The sequence below is a fragment of the Rhinopithecus bieti genome, unplaced genomic scaffold, assembly GCF_001698545.2.
Source record: "Rhinopithecus bieti isolate Rb0 unplaced genomic scaffold, ASM169854v2 scaffold_10706, whole genome shotgun sequence".
Taxonomy (NCBI): domain Eukaryota; kingdom Metazoa; phylum Chordata; class Mammalia; order Primates; family Cercopithecidae; genus Rhinopithecus; species Rhinopithecus bieti.
In genome coordinates, this window is record NW_016806811.1 from 1,796,271 (window position 1) to 1,818,967 (window position 22,697).

Below are 22,697 nucleotides of genomic sequence, written 5' to 3' on the forward strand. Positions count from 1 at the left end.
TAGGTATAATAAGAAAAATAATACATGAGAAAATAGCCACAATAAAAGTAAATATGAAAACTGCTACAAGAGTTATGTGAACACAGGAGCTCAAACGCTTTTACTTTTTTCCACAAAAGATGTGTGGATTTTTGCTGAATAATTATGCATTGAAGATAAAGGACCTCAAGGAGGAGCCGATGGCATAAACGAAAGTGTAAAGATGCTAAAAGTAATTTCAGTAATAATAAAAATAACAGACTTACATTTTATACTATGTGCTGGGTAAAATATGTATGCATCAGATCAAATTGACCTAGCACATAGATAAGTGCTAGGTAAAATATATGCATACAATATATATGCAAATATAAATATATATTTATATCAACTGGATGCTAGAGAATGTGTTGTAACGTAGCCAAGGGATTAAGCCACAGAGTAAGCTGTGGTAAAAAAAAAGCATTTCAAAGTCTTCTGTGATGTCAGAACTCCCTACCAGGAATAAAGAGTTTTCTGGAATGGGGGTGACCTTCTGGCTGTGGCACCTGGTGACTGGTCTGGGATTAAGTACTTCACAACCATCCTCTGAGGGATGTAGTGAACGCACTGGTATGTCCACTTTGCAGGTGATCAGAATGAGGCACAGGAGTTGGGAGTGATGAAACCGGGGTGTTTAGTCCATTTCAGAGCTGGAATGAGTATACAAATCGTGCTTGGCTGACTTCCAGTGCTGTTCCATTCTCATATCCAGGTTCTTACCCTGTGGCTCTCCAATACTTCATGTTGTTGATTTGAGAATGAAACAGACAAAACTTTTATGTCCAAAGATCACTGCAACAGATTACAATAAGTGATAGCAAGCCCAGTATACTAGAGCTACTTGAACTGCATGTAAATTGCAGAAATGATAGTGGTTGAGATTGTCTAATATTTACTTGCAGGGAGAGATACAGCTTGCTTTAAAGGACTCAGAAGAATCCAAGAATCTGAGTGTTCATAACTAATCAGACGTATAATTCCAAAAGTGGGAGAAGATTTGAGACCATCTTATTTCTTTATTTTACTAGTGAGGAAACCAAAACTCAAAAGAGATTAGATGAATTGCCAAAGCCATACAGAGAGTGAGTGGGGCAGGCCCATGTCTCTTTACCCTTGGGCCAATGGGGGCTACAGGCCTGGGCAATTGGTCTTCTAGAAGAAGCATTCAAAGTCACAACAGATGAGATGGGAACTAGACAGGTGGGTTGAGCACAGCCCTCTGTGTGCAGAGGGGAAGCTGGTTCTATAAACAAACTCCAGAACATTTGCTAGAATAGGGATACAAATATAAAATCATAAGGCATCCTACCTCCCCTCTAAGATACTCCCTCTAATTTTATAAAACTCCTCTCACAATGAGGAAGTAGAAAATGGTAAGCAGCCTTCAGTGTGCTTGATTNAGGAAAATTCCCCATGATTGGAAGAAGGGGCTTGTTCCCTGCAACATCTACTCAGGTGCCACCTCCTCCAATGCATCCCCTCCAATGTATCCCCTCCAATGCACCCCCCTCTCATTCTCTGCTCTCCTGCACCTGGCTTGACTAGCTGCTGCCCCTTGGCTTCTCTTGTTGGGAAGGGGTTTTACCAATGAGTTTGTTGGTGCCTGTCCTGGCAGGTGAAAGTGACATAATTTTGTTGTCATGAAGGACAGCGAAACCTCAAGCACTGAGCAGGGCAGTACAGCAAGTCCAGCCCCTGATCCTCCAAGGGGCAGTACAGCTTGGCAGCAGACACCCTTACTGCTTGAATTTTACTGCTGATGAGGCCTGAGTCATGCATAGAAAGTCCCTGACAAAAGCCACAGGGATGTGTTTTTTCTGAGTATTGGGAAAGCCTCTCTAGCAACCACTGATGACAATTGTTGGGAGCCAAGTTTATTATTTTTTTTTCAGAGAGAGAGAGAGAGAGAGGGAGGCAGAGAGAGAAAAGAAAAGAAGAGAGACGAGAAGAGAGAGAAAAGATATCAAAATTTAAGAACTGAGCAGAGAGCGCGATGGCTCACACCTATAATCCTAGCACTCTGGGACACTGAAGCAGGAGGATTGCTTGAGCCCAGGAGTTTCAGACCAGCCTGGATAACATAGTGAGACCACATCTCCACAAATTCAAAAGTAGCTGGGCATGTTGGTACACACCTGTGGTCCCATCTACTTGGGAGGTTGAGGTGGAAGGATCACTTGAGCCTAGGAGGTTCAGTGCAGTGAGCCATGATCATGGCACTGAACTCCAGTCTGGTCAACAGAGTCAGACCCCATCTCAAAACAAAACAAAACTCAACAGAGGTTGCACAGTGACTATGAAAACTCCTGGCTATTCGTATTCAGAAATCCTAGAGAACAAAGGTGGAGAGTCCCAGAATAGGGAAGCCATCTTGATCTGAAATTTTCCAAACATGTTTTCTAGATAGAGCGCTCTGGTGATGGCCAAATTTTGTATCACTTGCTAGTTGTGAACCTTGAGCAACTTACTTGGCACCTTTCAATTACAGTTTCTCATCTGTAAAACGCAAATAATAATGATTCCTACCACACAGTAGTGAAGCTTAAACAAGATAACACATCTGATATGTGGCATAAGGTAGAAACTCAATAAATGTCATTTATCAGTACTATGATTTCAGGGAAACAGAATCTTTTCTAATTACTATACATGTTCTTGCCGTTATATGGATAGGCTGCTTTGATTCAGAAAGAAATAACCTTCATGAAGTGCTTTTATTTCTCTAGGGGCTATTAAAATGTTTAATCCTATTATAAAGACTTTTGCTTTCAGCCTAACAGACACACTCAGAAATGGAATGGACTCTCGGGCAGATAGGCTATGGATTTAATGACATCAGGTACATAATGAAGCCCACTTTGGGCAGATCGGAAAATACCCTCTGCCTTGTCTAAACCACATGGCAAGTCCAAATCAAGCAAGCTACACAGCCAAGAAATAATTTCTGGGCTCTTGGGTCTGTTTTCATTAAGTCTTTATCAATAATGTATTGAGTATTTATTGAGTTCCATATGGGAAATGTTGCATGCTAGTTGCTTTGGGACTACATAAACATACACAGTGTGGTGATCCCCAGGGGCATAGGTATAATAAGAAAATAATACATGAGAAAATAGCCACAATAAAAGTAAATATGAAAACTGCTACAAGAGTTATGTGAACACAGGAGCTCAAACGCTTTTACTTTTTTCCACAAAAGATGTGTGGATTTTGCTGAATAATTATGCATTGAAGATAAAGGACCTCAAGGAGGAGCCGATGGCATAAACGAAAGTGTAAAGATGCTAAAAGTAATTTCAGTAATAATAAAATAACAGACTTACATTTTATACTATGTGCTGGGTAAAATATGTATGCATCAGATCAAATTGACCTAGCACATAGATAAGTGCTAGGTAAAATATATGCATACAATATATATGCAAATATAAATATATATTTATATCAACTGGATGCTAGAGAATGTGTTGTAACGTAGCCAAGGGATTAAGCCACAGAGTAAGCTGTGGTAAAAAAAAAGCATTTCAAAGTCTTCTGTGATGTCAGAACTCCCTACCAGGAATAAAGAGTTTTCTGGAATGGGGTGACCTTCTGGCTGTGGCACCTGGTGACTGGTCTGGGATTAAGTACTTCACAACCATCCTCTGAGGGATGTAGTGAACGCACTGGTATGTCCACTTTGCAGGTGATCAGAATGAGGCACAGGAGTTGGGAGTGATGAAACCGGGGTGTTTAGTCCATTTCAGAGCTGGAATGAGTATACAAATCGTGCTTGGCTGACTTCCAGTGCTGTTCCATTCTCATATCCAGGTTCTTACCCTGTGGCTCTCCAATACTTCATGTTGTTGATTTGAGAATGAAACAGACAAAACTTTTATGTCCAAAGATCACTGCAACAGATTACAATAAGTGATAGCAAGCCCAGTATACTAGAGCTACTTGAACTGCATGTAAATTGCAGAAATGATAGTGGTTGAGATTGTCTAATATTTACTTGCAGGGAGAGATACAGCTTGCTTTAAAGGACTCAGAAGAATCCAAGAATCTGAGTGTTCATAACTAATCAGACGTATAATTCCAAAAGTGGGAGAAGATTTGAGACCATCTTATTTCTTTATTTTACTAGTGAGGAAACCAAAACTCAAAAGAGATTAGATGAATTGCCAAAGCCATACAGAGAGTGAGTGGGGCAGGCCCATGTCTCTTTACCCTTGGGCCAATGGGGCTACAGGCCTGGGCAATTGGTCTTCTAGAAGAAGCATTCAAAGTCACAACAGATGAGATGGGAACTAGACAGGTGGGTTGAGCACAGCCCTCTGTGTGCAGAGGGGAAGCTGGTTCTATAAACAAACTCCAGAACATTTGCTAGAATAGGGATACAAATATAAAATCATAAGGCATCCTACCTCCCCTCTAAGATACTCCCTCTAATTTTATAAAACTCCTCTCACAATGAGGAAGTAGAAAATGGTAAGCAGCCTTCAGTGTGCTTGATTTTTCAACCCGGTGTGATAGAGACATCAATGAATTTTATAAGATTTAAATGGGATTGATTGGATTAAGTTCTCTACTAAGAAAAATTGGGTGTTGTGTGTCATATGTTAAAATCTGGCTTCAGGAAGAATGAGATCATGTGCTTTACTGGAACATGGATGGAGCTGAAGGCCATCGTCCTTAGCAAACTGATGCAGGAACAGAAAACCAAACACTGCGTGTTCTCATTTCTAAGTGGGAGCTAAATGAAGAGAACACAGGGACACAAAGAGGGGAACAACAGACACTGGGGCCTATGTGAGGATAGGGGATGGGTGGAGGGAGAGGAGCAGAAAAAAATAACTGTTGTGTACTGGGTTTAGTATCTGGGTGACAAAATAATCTGTACAATAAACCTCTGTGACACAGTTTACCTATATAGCAAACCTGCATATGTACCCCTGAACCTAAAATAAAATTTAAAAAATAAATAAAATTTGGTTTTAGAAAGTAAGGTTATGGCTCAGGAACACCCGAGAATATGATAGTAAAAGTTCATACTAGTAAAACTTAGGGAATAAAAAGGATTCCGAGGCTAAAGAAAATCTTTAAAAACGTCCGATCTATTAAACTGTTAAGTTAGAAAATTCCTAGTCTACTCTTAGTGGAGAAAATAAATAATTTTTCTCAGGTCACAACATAGGAACAGAGACTAGAGCAAAGACATGATCCAGAGATATTTCCACCCTTCACTGTAAGAAATGTGTGCAAAGCAGAAGAATGCCAGGTGTCACTGGGCATTGAGTGGAGCAGGATCCTTTCCAAGTGTGCTGTCTTCTATGATGAGGTTTTTTGGAGTGGGGATTCTTGATTCTGCATAGGGTGATCCAAAGCTTGGTGATACCTAGGTAGGTTGAAGAGACACTTAACTGTTCTGGGAAAAGAGTAGACCGGGACCTTCTGCTACTTGAAGGCTTCCCTCTCTGTGCCCGAAAAAAAAAAAAAAAAAAAAAAAAGGTGTGGAATCCTTGGGATTTCCAGGAAGCAAGGAACTGAGGACTGAACTTTGTGTTTGAAGTTAGGATAGTTTGTATCTGGATGACTTAAAGATCTCTTGGCAAGAATGGAAACCAAGTCTCCCAAGGAGAAACCTACAAGAAGGAATGCGGTCAATTGCCCTGGTGACTTTGGTGCAACCAAAAGTCTTTGAGTGTTAGCCAGGGAGGGCTGGTTCAAATTCTGCAGATTCAGTTTCTAGCAGTAGAGCCTGGTGTCAGCATCAGTAACTAGTACACTGACCAGATTTTCAAGTTGTTTCTCTCTCCAACCGGCTGCCTAGTGTTCTTGTACAGAATGAACCCTTTGGAATGAATAAGTCCATAGTGTTCTTGGACAAGGCAGTAAGAAGGAACCGGAATAAGGTTATACTGGATATTTTTCTAAAACCAAACTGTGGGAACTGAAAATTAATTGAGAGGGGAGGCATACAAGAGAAAGAGATGTGATTTTATTTAAACTACAAGCTGAAAAACGTGACCCATCCTGGCTGCCTATGAATATCATTAGTTCGATTAATCTGTGGATTTATTGTGAGATTCTCTAATTCAATATTTGGAGGTGCTCGTGGACTTGAAATGTGTTGGTCAATGCTGCGTTGAAATGGGCAGTCTGGGAAGAATACTATGGGAGAAATACGAGGATCTCTGTGACTCTCCAGGGAGCAGCCTCTGGAGGGGAATTCTTGCTCCTTTTCCACAGATATTAGCATATTTTAGAGGAGACTGTTTTCAAACAAAAATGACAGAAAGGACCCCTTTGTAACATGAGCCTTTCTTTCATGCAAATAAGCCTACCTGTGACCTAGGAGTTAAGAGCTGCCTTTATGATGATTTTCCCTGGACTTCACAAATGACACCCCTTTTGAGTGGTTCAGTTTGAGTGTTAACAGAAACCTATGTGTAAGTAGCACGTATCCACAAATATCATGTTGTCTAGTTAGAAGATAAATATATACAAGGTAATTAAGGTCACAGGGGAAATGTAATAAAAGTCCAATCATTTTGGCAAATATGTTACATCTAAACATGCATTTGCTTTTTCTGCTCTATGGTTTAGGCCCCATGAAGATGATGTGGGGTGTCGTCTCTTCCTTGGCTAATTTATGTGCCCAGAGAATATGCATCTACTCTGACCTCACCTGCTAACTTGCAAAGTGGCTTTTCTATTCCCAGAAGTTCAGTGCTGGGTGCACAATGGCTTTGTGACTTAGAGGTGGATAAACAAGTTGGTTTTCTTCACTCCCATGTTAACCTCTGCTCAGCACTTTCTAGAGACGCTGCCTAAAAGTCTAAGATAACTAAAGATGTAACTGATAGGTTTTCTCTGTTCTTTCTTAAATAATCACCTTTTTGGTGGCTGTGTTTGTTCATAACTTAGAACCACTCAGTAAGTTAAGTGAGTGTGTGGGGGTAAATGAAATCTCATTCATGGAAATGAACTTGAAACATTGAAATATTAAATCAATGATACATGTAGCTAGACAAAAACACTCTGCAAACCAACTAAAGTTTTGAGCTTCTCATTGAATAGATCCATTTCATTTTAACTGTGCTTTTCATGTCAGCAATGCAACTTAATCCAAATGCCTGAATGGTTCTTCCTCCTGGGTGTGTTGCAAACTGTATCAAGTTTCTGATACCCAGACCAGAATACTCAAGAATCTCCAAACACAGTTCTTTTATGCTCTCCATGACTTGTGCTATGTCATTTCATTTAATACATATATTTATATTCAGAAAATTTAGCTATATATGCTGTGACTCCTTAGAAGACCTGAAGACCTGATGATCCTTACAACCTAAACAGGCACTAAACACTGCTATGTTGTAGCATGCAGGATCTGCAGTAACAGAAAAGTCCCAGGTTATCTTTTGTGACCAAGATCACATACATTTTGACCTTTGTCCCAGATATTGGCTATGCCTCATGCCAAATTTGGGGCTCTGAAGGTCAGCTCCATCACCTGGTCAGCCTCAGGACCATATCACAGGATGAAGAAGCCAAGACATATGTCAGGACCACCAGTTCTCATACTGTTGGCTCTGCACACTCATGCTACACGATTTAAATAAAACACAGAAATTCATCCCCTCTTCCCAGGAGTTGAACTTCTGCAGCTGGCAGAGACTCCCTGCATGTTTTCTGGGAAGACCTCATGGACGTAAGAATTCATTCTGTGGAGCGTAACCAGGCTTTTAGCCTCCGTCCCACACACAGCTACACATGCTGTAGTAGGGGAGAGGCCAAGGACGTTGTCTGGAAAGGTGTAGGGCCAAGCACAGAGTCCCTGGGCTGCATCCTGGACCCACGCTAATCATTCCACCCCCAGGTAATTGTGGGATAATGTGTTCCCTTCTTCATAGGCAAGGCAGGTTATGGAAATTATTTTGTAATAAGTACCTGGGAGTGTTGCCAAGCTCATTTTTGGTTCATTATACCATCTATTATTAATACATTATCACATAATGATTGTATGGTCTGATCTTTCCCTCATGCACACTATGGTGGTTTTTCTCTGCTCGTGTGTGTGTAGACAGTGTAACTGGATCATGGTTCATGCTGAGCTTAAAATTTGATCTTCTGAATAGCAGCAGAAAGGTTCTTTCTGGTGAATGCAGGTCTTCTGAGCAATTATCGACTGACTTTGTCATTAGACACCCCCTTTCAGAAGGTACAAAAAAGAAAAAGAAAATTACTATTGTGAAGTGAAGTCTGAGCAACTGGGAAGAAATGCCAAGATGAAATGAAATGCTAAAGGTAAATGAATGGGAAGTACCTGGGGAGACGGTAACCACATTAATCATAGCAAACTGGGATGAAAAGAGAGAATAACACAATATAGAGATTTTTTTAAATTGTTAGAGGAAAAGATAGGTCCAATAGCATGACTAGAGGCTTTGAAAAGTAAAGATGGCTCAAAAGAGACGAAATTCTCAGAGCATTCTAATTGTACAATCCTAGCTCACCTTCATAAGAGGACAGTTTAAGAAATGGGCAGCAGGAGGGGGCTTGTTGTCTATTTTTAGAAAGATTTTGGCCAAAAAAAGGAAGTGTCAGCGCAAAAGAAGAGTCAGTTTTACAGACACATGAGGGGTAGTGTTTTCCCAAAAGACCGAAATGTGACACAATTTTATTCACTTTTGTAACTCTAGCACCCACTATAAGGGCTAGGTCCCCCAAATGTCTTCCATCGATTCTGTTGTTTGGAGAATTTGCTCCCAGGTTTGTATGAGAAGGTATAGCTGACATTATATGGTATCTGGGATTTGCTTCGAAACAATCCAGGGAGGAGAAAGACGGGGTGAGGGTAATGATGAAATAAGATTGACCACAATTTGATATATTTACACTGGGTGATAATTACTAAGGCATTCATTACTATACTATATCTACCCTTGTATGTTTGAAATTTTCCGAAATAAAAATAAAAATAAAACCAGATCTCTCAATTTAAAACAAAATGTTGTAGTTTGCCAAAAAAAAACAAAACAAAACAAAACAAAAAAAAAAACAATTCCACTTGAAATATACAAATGCAGATCTTTAAAAAAGAAACTCACAGGAACAGAAACAGTGAAACCCTTGGGAAAAGGCTAATTGAATTGAAACACAAGTGACACATTTGATTTGCAGTGGAGCGAAGGGGCAAATCTGTGACTCTGGAAAGTTATTCCGGTGCTCTATTTTATGGCTGACTTTCAGTCAAAGGGCATGGGTGTCAGAGGGAGCTCAGTGTTTTCTGGGTTGCCACATGGGAACCAATCAACCAAAGTTATACAACGGTATATGTTTACTGAAAATAAAAACACTTTTTCTTCAATTGGAGCTATGGAACTGTACAACAGGCTGTTCTCAAGGTTTTAGACAGACCAGGTGTGGATGAATACACTAGTAGAAGCTTAATGGCCACCTGACAGGGATGCTGCAAAGAGAATTTCTGTATCACAGGAAGGCTGAACTAAATGACCTTGAAACTCCCTTCCCACTGGATGATGCCCTAATTCTGCAATGAGATGATCCTTCCTGTTTAGGCACATAACTCGTAACTCTTGCAGGAGGCATGCCATTTGTCACACATCATGAGTACTTGATTTGAAAGAAAAAGAAAACTTGATTTTCAAATAAAAACTAATATAGTCCTTCACCAGCTAAAACTTAAAGACTCAAATTATTAATGCTAAATAACTAGTTTTAGTAAATTGGGCTTTAATCCATGTGAATTGAATTCCTAGAAAGTGTAAGGTGTTTGGATAGTAAAGGAGGCCAGGGCCTTTGCAAGTGCTGAGTGCTTGGATGGGTTTGGTGCCTCAAGCCTCTCTCCTCCCTTTCCTGGGAGCTGCCCATGATGTGCTGCTCTTGAGTTGTTCTTCTGGCATGGAGAACAGCTGCAAAGGTTTGGATACCCACCTTGTAGAGCCATTTCTTAACTTAAAGCAACATGTCACCAATCCCAGTGATTTTTCCTTAAGCTTTATTTCTAACTGCAGTACAAAGATTTATTTTTCTAAAAAAAAAAAAAGAAAAAAGGAAAAAAGAAAAAGAATTATTATGTCAGCAAACAAATGGGCTGAGGGTTGAGGTGAGCATTCTGAAATGACACAGTATAACCAGTGCAGCTATTCTGGTAATTCCAGAGGGAAACTAAGCCCAGTTTGGTCTATATCAGGGTAGTATCTCATGGCCTCAGACTGAAGGTACCCACTCTTCAGGACCTTAGTTAGCCTTGCAATAAATGATTAGGAAGGATATGGTGCTAGCCCTCCAAAGATCTGGAAGGGACTCCATTCTGTCCCTGATATTATTACCCTTTCTCTGTTTCTTCTCTAGTTGTCAGTGACATGAATCTTTGCTCCCTTCTTCGTGGAATATTTCTGATCTAATAGCCCCTACATTTCAAAAGAAGAATATAAACATCACATGAGTATTACAGGAAAGCTGGATTTCTTTGCAGTGAGTGAAATATGGAAAGGCCTTTCCCACCAAGCAATAGGCCAAATTGTAACAGTAAGATGTATTTGAAATAGAATGGTTCATAGATCAGAGAAGATGCTGACTTTTTTAAAGCGTGAAAATGTTCCTTCTGGAGAATAAGACTCAAAAGAGGAACATGAATAATTTGATATTTATTTATTATGTTATGATCTGCTTTAATAATTACGTATATGAATAGTGTGTGTGTGTATGTATAGATGATACAGCAATGTATATGTATAGATGATACAGCAATATGATTCTTTAAAAGGCTACATATTTAATATGCTTTCACTCTTAGCTCAGAGCAAAGCTGGTTTGTTCCTGCAGATAAATCATCCCCAGCTCTGGAGTTCTATAGAGTTGACTTTAAATAGTCACTTGGTCTCAGATTTTGCTGGATTTCCAGTGTGATAGATGAAAGGATGTTGCACTTGTTACTCAGCTGCATCTCCTCTTTTCCATTTCAGGCTATACATTTCTATTAATTAATGCACACTGTCGTTAGCTCCATCTTCCATCTTCTTTAATCATTTCAGCACCTGATTCACAATTTTACTTTCCACACCACCTCTGACAACATCCTTGTACTGGTCAAGTTTGAGTTTTCTGGCACCTTACCATTTAACACGTAACACCCTGTGTTTGTAAATATATTTTTATCTCCCTGCACATCGAAGTACAACTTGGCATTTCCCATACAGAAACCATAATGACGCACTGCAAATAACTCAAGCTTCACAAATATTTGCTCTGACCCATTGTGTGGCAGGGCAATTTTAATCCTAGATTCACCATCATTACCATTCCCATCACCTTTAATCCTCTCTAGAGTCCAGCATCTACCAAGGCTGTGCTAGTGAAATGTAATCAGGCTGAGAAGAAAATGCACTTTTGTTTTAGGAAAATTCATGAGAAATTGGCAGGAAGTTAATCTGAGTGCGACACGTCTGCTCATCCCTTTGCCTCTCCCACAGAGGCCAGATCACTATGAGGGTTCTGCTGTTCTTGCCAGCCTTCAAGCAATCAATGGCTCTTGTCCAGCAGTAGCTCAAACTCCTGGCCATTCACCCCAGGGACAGCAGCCAGTGGAGGAAGCAGTGATTGTTATTTACTTTTCATTGGCAGGTGGTGACCAGATGGGTATAAATGAACTGTGGAAAAAGGGAATTCATGGCCAAAAATGGTGGTGCTCTCTGTCCAAAACTAAGGCCCTATGACCGTGAATGAAGCTGGAGGACAGGTAGGAACAGGTAATGGAAGTTATTTCCAAATCTCTGTTCCCATTTAGATTTTGAATGTTTTGAGTGTTTCATTAAATAGTGTTACAAGTCCACTAAGATTCCACATAAACGTTTAGCCAGCCAACAGTTAAGTCTGTACCTCCCAAGGCAAGTGATGAATGTTGAGATTATAATTGTGAATGGTACAATCTCAAGGTCTAGGTGAAGTACAATGTTGTACAGAAAAGGACTGAGAAAGGAAAAGAAGACATTTCCAGAAGAAGGTGCCAAAGTAGGGCTCCAGGCCAATTTGTTGAAGGCCAATTTGTTAAAATTAACTTGATGAATGACCAATTTACTGACTCATTGAGGGTTTTTGCTTATGTTTCAGTTAAATTCTTACCCCTGCTTCTGAACATGACCCTGCCCCTGTAACAAAATAGTCGGGGCCAACTTCAGAGACAGGGACAGAGAAAGTATAGGGTGAAGATGAAAAGAAAACCTTCTAAACATCCTTACAATTTCACAAATTGGAAATTTCACAAATCGTTTTTCAGTCAATTGACTTGCTTCCCCAACGCACAGCTATCTTCTAATTGTCCCTGATTTCTAGCACAGGTTCCTGCTGCTTTCACATGCAGTTAAAATAAGGAGGGATTACATTCCCAAGAGCACACACATATACACACCACAAGGTGACATGTGTACACCTGTATCCACAACCCCCTTTGTGGGTTTCTGTCCAAGGTAAAGAAAGCCTTCTCAAAAGTCATCCCCTTCCTTCATGCTACAATCTTGGCTTATGTTAGGCTACCTTGGGGAAAAAAACATCACCAGAATTCTGGTGCTCAGACTTTCAGAGCATGGTAGGTCTTTTAGTCATCAAAATTGAGTAATCAAATTGAAGACTAATCCAACTTCGATCTCCTCTCTAATTTTCTTGGCTGTAAATCTATTCAGGCTGCTGTTAAAAAACAAAAACAAAAACAAAAGAAATACATGGAGTGGCTTATAAACAACAGAAAGTTATTTCTCACGGATCTGGAGGCTGGGAAGTTTAAAATGAAGGTGCTGGCAGAATTGATGTCAGGTGAGGCTCACTTCCTGGTTCATAGACAGCTGTCTTCTCACTGTGTCCTCAGCCAGTAGCTGGCAAGGGAGCACTGGGGGGCCTCTTTTAGAAGGGCACTAATCTCATGCATGGGGGCTCCACTCTTGTGATCTAATTACTTCCCAACCTTACCTCCTGATACCATCACATTGAAGACTAGATTTCAGCGTATGGATTTTCAGAGAACACAAACAGTCCACTGTAGGTCAGGAGTGCCTATAAAATCATTGGTCTATGCAAGGGACACTGTTTCATCAAGTCTTAAATATTTTCAATGCTACACTCTGCCGCTACAGTTCCCTGGTTTCTTTAGCTGTTACTCATATTCTTTGGTGCTTGTATCAGAATTGGAGACCTTTGAAAAGATCTTTAAAGGAGTCTGAAAAATTCAAGAGAAAAAGACACAGGAATGCAAATTAGAACAACAGTAAAATACTATCTGCAACCTATAACATTGTCAAAGTACATGAAAAGGAACTCTATTGGTATTGGCTCCTAACCATTGGTGAAAATGCAAATTGGCTCAGTGCTTCTGGAATAACATTTGCAAATACATGCTGAGTAGCTTTAAATATCCATTGATCTTCAATTTTCTTCTAGGGATTTTCCCAAGGAAATAGAAATGTATGTAAAAGTTATCCTAGTGATGTTTACAACAGAAAAATAGAAAAAAATAGTGAAAATAGCTTTAATATCCATCCTTATTAAATTAACTGAATATATTTGTTACATTTATATGACATATAATAAATACCATGCAAATATTTAAAATTATCAAAATATTTTAAGAAAACAATAGATTGTTAATCTATGTATAATACTATAACACTTTCTAGTATAGCATATAGCTTGTTAGAAAAAGATCCTTACTTGATATACTAAATTAAATGATAATAACAATTATTACTTGGCTAAGAGATTGTAAATGTAGTTTATGCTTTTTCTTCTAGATCTATGTTTTCCAGATTTTTGAGTAAACATGTCTTCAATGAAGGGAGCCTCATTCTGAATTCTTATAATTCTTTTAAAATAATTTCATAATTTTCTTGTATAATTTTGTTATACAAAATTAAGAAAGCAAAGGGATTAAAAAAGCAGCCTTATTTTCCTACCAGAAAGAATCCCATTGTACCTTTTCTCTCCCTGTTAAGCACAAATCTTCTCTAGAATACAGAAATATTCTAGAGATCACTGATGCATTTGAGGGAAACTGAAAACAAAACAAAACACAACAAACAGAAGCCTTAAACAGTAAAATAACAGCAAGCTGAAACTGATTTAAGACAATCAAATAACATCGTTTCCTGTTCATTCTCTAAACACAAGCTTTCTCTCGCTTTGATAGGTACAATGAATCTGGGAAGGGATTGGTGTCCTCTCCTCTTCCCTCCTTCTGTCCCTTTCTCCCTGGCTCCCTTTTAAAAGCAAGTTGCATTGAGCACAGCAGGGAGGTCTGATGGGAGGCACTCCTGGAGCTCCCTGCTGCAGGATGAGAGGATGAAACGCACAGCAGGGGAACAGACACAATGAGCATCAAACCCGTAGCACCGGGAAGGCAGAGAGGGGCTGTTCAGGAAAGGGTGCCTATGATGACTATTATTATTTAGTCTTAAAACAAACAAACAAACAAACAAAAAACACAAAAATCAGGGCAACCCCTTTTGGAAAACAAACAGCAGCACTGAACCAGTGTCACTGGGTTCACAGGCAGCTGCCAGCGCACGCAGTGGCAAGTCAATCAGAAACTCAACTAAGTAGTTTCCAGGATTTCATGGGAAGGATGACGATTCCTGAGAGTCTGTGCTCCCCCCTAGGGAAATGGGCTACTTGGGCCCTAGATGTGCGGGTCTTTTCCGGACTCAGGCCTGCGTCAGCATCCTTGGCCCCGGAGCCTGCGCCCTCATCATTGCATAAGAGTCTGTGCGGCCTCGCAGCTCGCGCGCTTGTCATCGGCGCCCCCTGCTGGCCACATAGAGAAATGGCGCCTTCGCAGCCATCTCCTTGCCCCAGGCTGTCCCCACTTTTAGGACGTTATTTTCTCCCTGTGCCACCATGACAGGGAAATTTTCTACAGAGAAGGAAAAGAAAGGAACCTTACCTTCAGAGCACAAAGCATACCCTGGAGCCCCAGCCAATATATGATTTCCATGGAAGGAAGGGCTGATTCTCAGCAGTTTGTTCACAAGGGCTCCAGTCGTGCACCTGCAGGACGGAGAGGCCAGGCCTCAGTCTGGCCAAGCAGAGGAGGGACCAGATAGGATTTCTCAGTGTGTGGAGGAATGTGAAGGGGCAGGACTTGCAGTCTTCTCATGCTTTTAACTCTGCATCCTGTCACAGAAGCAGAAAGACCCGGAGAAGGCCGGGATGTCCTAAATTTCCTTATTTTCTACTTACTAATTAAACATCCCAGCAAACTGCCTGTCACATCTCTAGAATTACATCGGCCTCCCTTGAAGTGTAAGCTGTTACCCTTACCTTGCCATACAAATTTTAGAGATATTCAGACCTGCCTCAAAATCTTCTCTGCCCAAGCGTTAGGACTCCTGAGCTTGGGTGGGCAGCAGCCTCACAGTTTCTCAAACCACCATGCATGCTCCCTAGACAAAGGTGGAACCATTCTTGTTCAGCTGAGAGAAAGTTAGTCATGCTACCGTCTTCTCTTTGCTCAGTTTGAGTCAGATATGCCACATCTCTCGCCTGAGCAGCGGCTAAGTTTGTGGTCAATGGGGATGAGCAGAGATGGAAGGGCTGTCAGTCCTGTGCAGGCCAAGGGATCAGGCCTGTTGGGAGGCTCACCTAAGAGCAGTCCCTCTGAAGTGTTCAGGAAGGCCTTGCTTTTAAACCTCATCTTCTCATCGTTCTCAATCTTAGCTGCACTTTTGAATCATCCAAGGAGCTTTCAAAAATCACTGATGCTGGCCGGGCGTGGTGCTCACGCTTGTAATCCCAGCACTTTGGGAGGTCAAGGCGAGTGGATCACCTGAGGTCAGGAGTTTGAGATCAGCCTGGCCAACATGGTGAAACCCCGTTTCTACTAAAAATACAAAAATTAGCCGAGTGTGGTGGCAGGCGCCTATAATCCCAGTTACTCAGGAGACTGAGGCAAGAGAATCACTTGAACCTGGGAGGCGGAAGTTGCAGTGAGCCGAGATCACACCATTGCATTCCAGCCTGGGGAACAAGAGCGAGACTTGTCTCAAAAATATATATATAAATAAATAAATAAATAACTAAAATAAATAATAAAAATTTTAATAGAAATCACCGATGCTCAGGCACTGCCCCAGAATTCACTCATTCTGGAATCTCTGGAGATGGGGCCCAGCGGGACTGCATCTGTTTTTTTTGTTTTTTTTTTTTTTTTTTTTTTTTTTGTTTTTTTTTTTTTTTTTAAGATTCTCAGATGACTAAAATCATCAGCCAAGATTGAGAACCACTGCCTGCGTCTGTCTCCCCAGCTTGTAGGGTGTGACCTTAAACAAAGTAGGAGCTCATTAATGTTCGATGAATGAATGAGTGAGTGAATAGATAAATGAGTGAATGAAGACTGGGAAGGGCAAAAACAGATGAATAGTCATTTATGACAAATAGGAAAAAATTGTGATAAATGAATTAATTACTAACTAAGAGTGAGCCACACAATAATAGCAGTCACCAAACTAGAGGTGGAACACTCAGTGGATAGGCTGAAGGGGATGGGCCAGTATCTAACATTGATGGGAAAAGGCCTCAAAGGGACCTGTGTTTATTGTTGGAATTGGTCTGGTAAAATCCTGCCTTTGGAAGACAGCAGGACAGGGAGGAGGCAGACAATGGGGAAGTACTTGAACTCACGTAACTGACTAAGAAGAGGATGGCAGTGTTGCCTATGTTTCAGGGAGTCAGGCCCACAGAGGCCCCTGCTGTGCACACAGAGCATATGGAACTCAGAGTGCCCTGGGATGACCAAGGCAGAGACCAAGTTGCCATGTACTTGGAGAAGGTAGGACACAAACCCACCGAAGAGGCTCAGGAACAAGAATACTTATGTGAGAAGTCTAGACAAGTCCAGTCTCTCGCCCTAACTAGAAGACGAACTCTTTGAGACCAGAAATAATATCTTTCTCAGACCTTTTCTGAAAAGTTTCTATTTCTCCAAGTATACGGGAAGGGACTAACTTCTAAAATAAGTATAAGCAAGAAGGGAACCAACAGAGAAATTAAGGACAGTGTATTAGTCAGGGTTCTCTAGAGGGACAGGAATAATAGGGTAGATGTATATATGAAAGGGAGTTTATTAAGGAGTATTGACTCACATGATCACAAGGTGAAGTCCCACAATAGGCCGTCTGCAAGCTGAGGAGCAAGGAAGCGAGTCCAAGTTTCCAAACCTCAAAAGTAGGGAAGCTGACAGTACAGCCTTCAGTCTGTGGCTGAAGGCCTGAGAACCCCTGGCAAACCACTGGTATAAGTCCAACAGTCCAAAAGCTGAAGAACCTGGAGTCTGATGTTCGAGGGCAGAAAGCATCCAGCATGGGAGAAAGATGAAGGCCGGAAGACTCAGTAAGTCAAGTCCTTCCATGTTCCTCTGTCTGCTTTTATCCTAGCTGCACTGGCAGCTCATTTGACGGTGCCCACCCAGATTGAGGGTGGGTCAGCCTCTCCCAGTGCACTGACTCAAATGTTAATTTCCTTTGGCAACACCCTCACAGACACACCCAGGAACTTTGCATCCTTCAGTCCAATCAAGTTGACACTCAAATATTAACCATCACAGACAGAATGCAAATTCAATAAGTTTGCAAATTGGTATAAGATTCATACAGTGAGAGGTGGCAACCATCTGGGCCAGGATATGGCTGGAAAGAAGCCAAGTGGTTAAGTCATGCCCAGAAGAAAAATCAGTCACAGGGTAGGACTAGGTTGGCTCTCAAGGAATTGTATCTCCAGGGTTTCAGCTCATCAATTTTCACAAACAACTAATATGATTTCTTTCCTCATTGTTAGAGTCTCCATATTCAAAATAGAATTAGTAACAGAGTTTCTCTCCAAAGCTGGCACAAAGAAATGTATTTTATTGCCCACTACACAATGGTTTGCTTTATAATTCTAAAGATTCAAATCTCTCCCTAGCTAACATTTCAAATGCAGCTGGTTTGCTTACTGCTTTGGAGTTGTCAGCTAAAAGCCAAAGTTCTGGGAGAGTTATTTTTCTACCCTGGGGGAGGCAGGAGACTTCTGGTGATACTCACACATGTCCTTTAATTTGCCAAAAATTACTAGCTTGGTTCAGCCTAATTATTACATAATTCCTCCATTGTTATAATACAAATTATGAATGCTCATATGATGCGAAGCATCTTCCTTCCCCTAGCATTGGCCTAACCAGGCCCAAGAGACCCAGGGGATGTTGGAAGCACAGTTGGATTTCTCCCTAGTTTCTGGTTACACATCTTTCCTAATTTCCTGGTTACTTTTTAAAAATTCCTCTTGAATTAGGTCCAGAGTGACAGATGAATCTGGAGAAAGAGTGAAGGGTTAGAGGCTGGTACACATGTCATCCAGTACTGGTGCCCTCTGGCCAACTAGATGGTCAAAGGTCTCCTGTGAGATGTTAGTTGTGAATCTTTGGTGGTTCTTGACCAGCAGCTCCCTGGAAGTGGGAAAGGTGTATTGCCTGTCATCTGGCAGTTGGGTGTGACACCCAGCTCAGCCATTGGACTCACAGTACTCCACCTATCTCTTAGCAGCTGCTGTGAACTACATGTCTATGTTCCCCCAGAATCATATATGGAAGCCTAAGTCTCCCCAATATGATGGTATTTGCAGGTAGGACTTTTGGGAAGGAATTAGGTCATGAAGGTAGAGTCCTCGTGAATGGGATTAGTGCCCTTATAAAAGAGATGGATAAATGAATGACTGAAGAAAATGTGCATGCTCCCTCCCTCTCTCTCTCTCTCTAATATGCTAAGTAAAAGATACAGAAAGACAAAAACTCTATGGTGTTATTCATACATTGAATCTAAAAAAGTCAAACTCACAGAAACAGAAAGCAGAAGGTGGTTGCCAGGAATGCTGGGGGTCTGAAGGAAATGGGGAGATGTCTGTTAATGGCTACAAATTTTTTCAGATATGAGATGAATAAGTTCTAGAGGCCTAATATATACCATGGTGACTATAGTTAAGGTAAAATTGAAATTTTCTAGGAGAGTAGATCTTAAGTATTCTCATCACAAATTTTAAAAAGGTAACCAAGAGAGGTGATGGACATGTTAATTCACTTCATTGTGACAATCACTTGGTGATGTGGTTTGGATCTGTGTCCCCATCAAACCTCATGTCAAATTGTAGTCCCCAATGTTGGAGGTGGAGCCTGGTGGGAGGTAATTGGATCATGGGGGCAGATTCTCATGAATGATTTAGCACCATCCCCTTGGTGCTGTTCTTGTGGTGATGTATTAGTTCGTTCTCATGCTGCTAATAAAGACATTTCAGAGACTGGGTAATTTATAAAGGAAAGAGGTTTAATGGACCCACAGTTCCACATGGCTGGGGAGGTCTCACAATGATGGCAGAAGATGATGAGGGAAGAGCAAAGTCACATCTTATATGGCGGTAGGCCAGAGAGCTTGTCCTGGGGAACTTTCATTTATAAAACCATCTGATCTTATGAGATTTATTCATCATCATGAGAATAGTATGGGGAAACTGCCCCATGATTCAATCAGTCTACCCGGCCCCACTCTTGACATGTGGGGATTATTACAATTCAAGGTGATATTTGGGTGGAGACACAGCCAAACCATATCAGACGTGAGTGAGTTCTCATGAGATCTGGTTGTTTAAAAGTGTGCAGCACTTCCCACCCCCATCTCTCTCTTGCTCCTGGTCCTGCCATGTGAGGTGCCTTGCTCCCCCTTTGCCTTCCACCATGACTGGAAGTTTCCTGAGGCTTCCCCAGCCGCAAAAGCCGCCATGCTTTCTGTACAGCCTGCAGAATCATGAGTCAATTAAACTTCTTTTTTTATGTAAATTACCCAGTCTCAGTTATTTCTTTATAGCAATGACGGAATGGACTAATACACTTGGCAATATACATGTATATCAAAACATCACGTTGTACACTTTAAATATATACAGTGTTTGCCAATGATAACTCAGTAAAGCTGGAAAAAATAAAATGTGAATGAAGTCAAATGAATAGAGAGGTAAAAGAAGCAGACACAAGAGAGTTTGCCTCCTTGCTCTCCCTCTCTGCTCTCCACTGTGTGAGGATGCAATGAAAAGATGGCCATCTGAAAACCAGAAAGCAGGTCCTCACCAGACATCCGATCTGCTGGCACCTCTATCATCTTGATTTCTCAGCATCTAGAACTGGGAGAAATAAATTTCTGTGGTTCAAGTCACACAGTCTATGTGGTATTTTGTTATAGCCGCCCAAGTTGACTAAGACAGGGTCATATTGTGGCTCCAGGCATTTCCCATGAGTGAGTCTTTTTTCTAGATTATGTCATGTCAACACCTCACTGTGTTCACACTTCTGAAAATCTCAGTCCTTTTCCCTGTTGAGGTGAGAGGAACCTTGCTCTTTAACTCCTCTCGTTCTGCTATGTGGGGCTTGTGCACATGACCTCTCACCTTTTGACTTTTCAGATATCTCTCACAATTTAGTCTATATGTTCTCCATATTCCAGAACATACAGGCCAGACTCAAGAGTTTCCTTCAAACCCCTCTCACCTGGGCTTAAGCAGCAGGGTGGGGGCAAATGCATTCATCCCTTTCCCTGTGTTGTGAGGATTCAGACAACACAAAAACTAACTTCAGATAAGTTCTCCAGACCTTTCTACCTTATTTATCATACAAGTTGCAAGTGAGGTCTAGCACCTCACTTTAGAATATCAAGGGTGCTTGGCACCTACTGTAATTTAAAAATATATCTATAATTCTTTTATACTCCTCCCTTTAAGAAGTAGAGTCTAATTCCCTTAACTTTGAGTATAGACTGGTCTTGGTAAATTGCTTTTAGCAAAGAGAATATAAAGGAAATGATGTATGAGACTTCTAAAATTAGCTGGTAAAAGGCCTTTTGACTTCTTGCTTGCTCTCTTTTTCTATTTTAGATCATTTGTTCCAGGAGAAGCCAGATGCCATGTCTTGAGGACAGTCAACCCTCTGGGGAGGTTCCTATGGTAAGGAACCAAGGCTCCTGGCAATAGCCTCTGAGTGAGCCACCTTGAGAATGGATTGTCCAGCCCCAGTCAAACTTTCAGAGATGACTGTAGCCCCTGCCAATGTCTTCACCACAACCTCATGAGATCACAAGCTACAACTACTCAGTTAAGCTATTCCAAAATTCCTGACTCACAGAAATTGAGATACAGGAGAGGTCACAGTTAAGATCTTGATGTTCTATCTTCACCCATAATATAGGAACTTCACCTTTTGAGAAGCACCAGGGAGAGCTAGCTGCCTGTGCCTGGTGGAAGCTGCCCATGCCCCACTGATACCCCACAGTACTTCCTGTTCTGCTCAGTACTCCTGCTTCTTTCTGCAAACAACTGTGATTCTCCACCTGGGAGCTTCCTCTGGCCACAGGAGCCTGCTCACCTGAATGGGATACCCCAGCAGTACTGGTGAGTTACAGCTTCCAGGAGCAGCTCTCCTCCAGCAAAGGAAAGGGTTGGCTAGTGTGTGGGACAATGTTAAGACATGCTCCACACAGTAATGCAGGGGTCTCAGCAAGATGGAGCCCCAATTGTCCACAGTAGTAACTTGCCAGTAGATGCCTGCATTGACTTTCTTCCCTGCTGTGCCTTTCTTCCCACTCTCCTGCCAGTGCTTCCTGGAATCATCTCCCTCATCAATCATTTGTTCCAAAATTCTGTCTGAGTCTGTTTCTGAGGAAACCCAACCTGAGTCATCATCCCTCTTCCCCCCGTCACACTGTCTTCACTGGGGGAGGATGGATTGAGTTGACTGGCAAATTTTAGAGAAGGAGTTTGCATTGGAGTGCGTGACTCAGCTGAGGTTGGGCTGTGTTTTTTCAGAGATAAGTACATTCAGATTCAATGTGTATCCTGTCTTCAGGAAGCCCCATGGTCTGTTCATCTTAGCATGATTACTAAGCTACACTCTGTCCTTTCAAGGGGAAGGCCTGAGATTTTCAGTTGGCAAGCTCAGTGAAAGCTGGATGTTTTCTGTAACCTGATTGTGGATGTAGATCAATCCATGCTTTTCAATTCAGTCCTCTCTCTAATAAACTGCTCGTATGAACCCCATTTGTCTAATTCTTATCTATTTTCTTAAGTTGTTTTAGTGTTCAGTAAAGAACAGCATTTCTTATAATTTGTGATCTAAAACTTCAAGTACATGTAAAATATAGGAGGAACAAAAACTCTAATATATAAGCCATTTCAAATGACCTACAGGATTCATTGTAGAACATTATGCCTATCAGCAGGTTTTTATTTATAAAAGGAAGACTCAATAATCTTCAGTAAAGGATCATGTTAACTGTCTCAGGTAACCAAGGCCTATAAAAAACTGAAAGGAGAAAATCATTAACATGACAAGAAACAAGTGTGTAAGTCATGCACATTTGCATCTAACGCTGTTAGCATAACTCTGGTTCATAGTTCTGGAATGATGTCAGGATTTTTAGCTTCATGAAATGAAACATTTCTTTTCTTGGTGTGATTTTTTTTTTTTTTTTTCCGCACAAAGAAAAGTCCTTAGTCACAAGCTTCTGAGTATTTTTTAGTCAAGATGGTGTTTAGCATTTACTTTTTAGCTGCATTAAGCTAAATTCTACTGCACTCCCACACATCCCCACTACCATTTCCTCCCGATCACCAAGTAA

General features: G+C 41.1%; 1 long non-coding RNA gene across 1 annotated transcript in view; it reads left to right on the forward strand.

The window, feature by feature from the left end:
* LOC108533194 (uncharacterized) overlaps positions 1–22,697 on the forward strand; it is a 320,686-nt gene that overhangs the window by 290,354 nt on the left and 7,635 nt on the right. Inside the window, exon 8 of the long non-coding RNA XR_001886679.1 lies at positions 20,959–21,471. This is a non-coding gene — a long non-coding RNA (uncharacterized LOC108533194). The remainder of the gene's footprint in view (positions 1–20,958; positions 21,472–22,697) is intronic.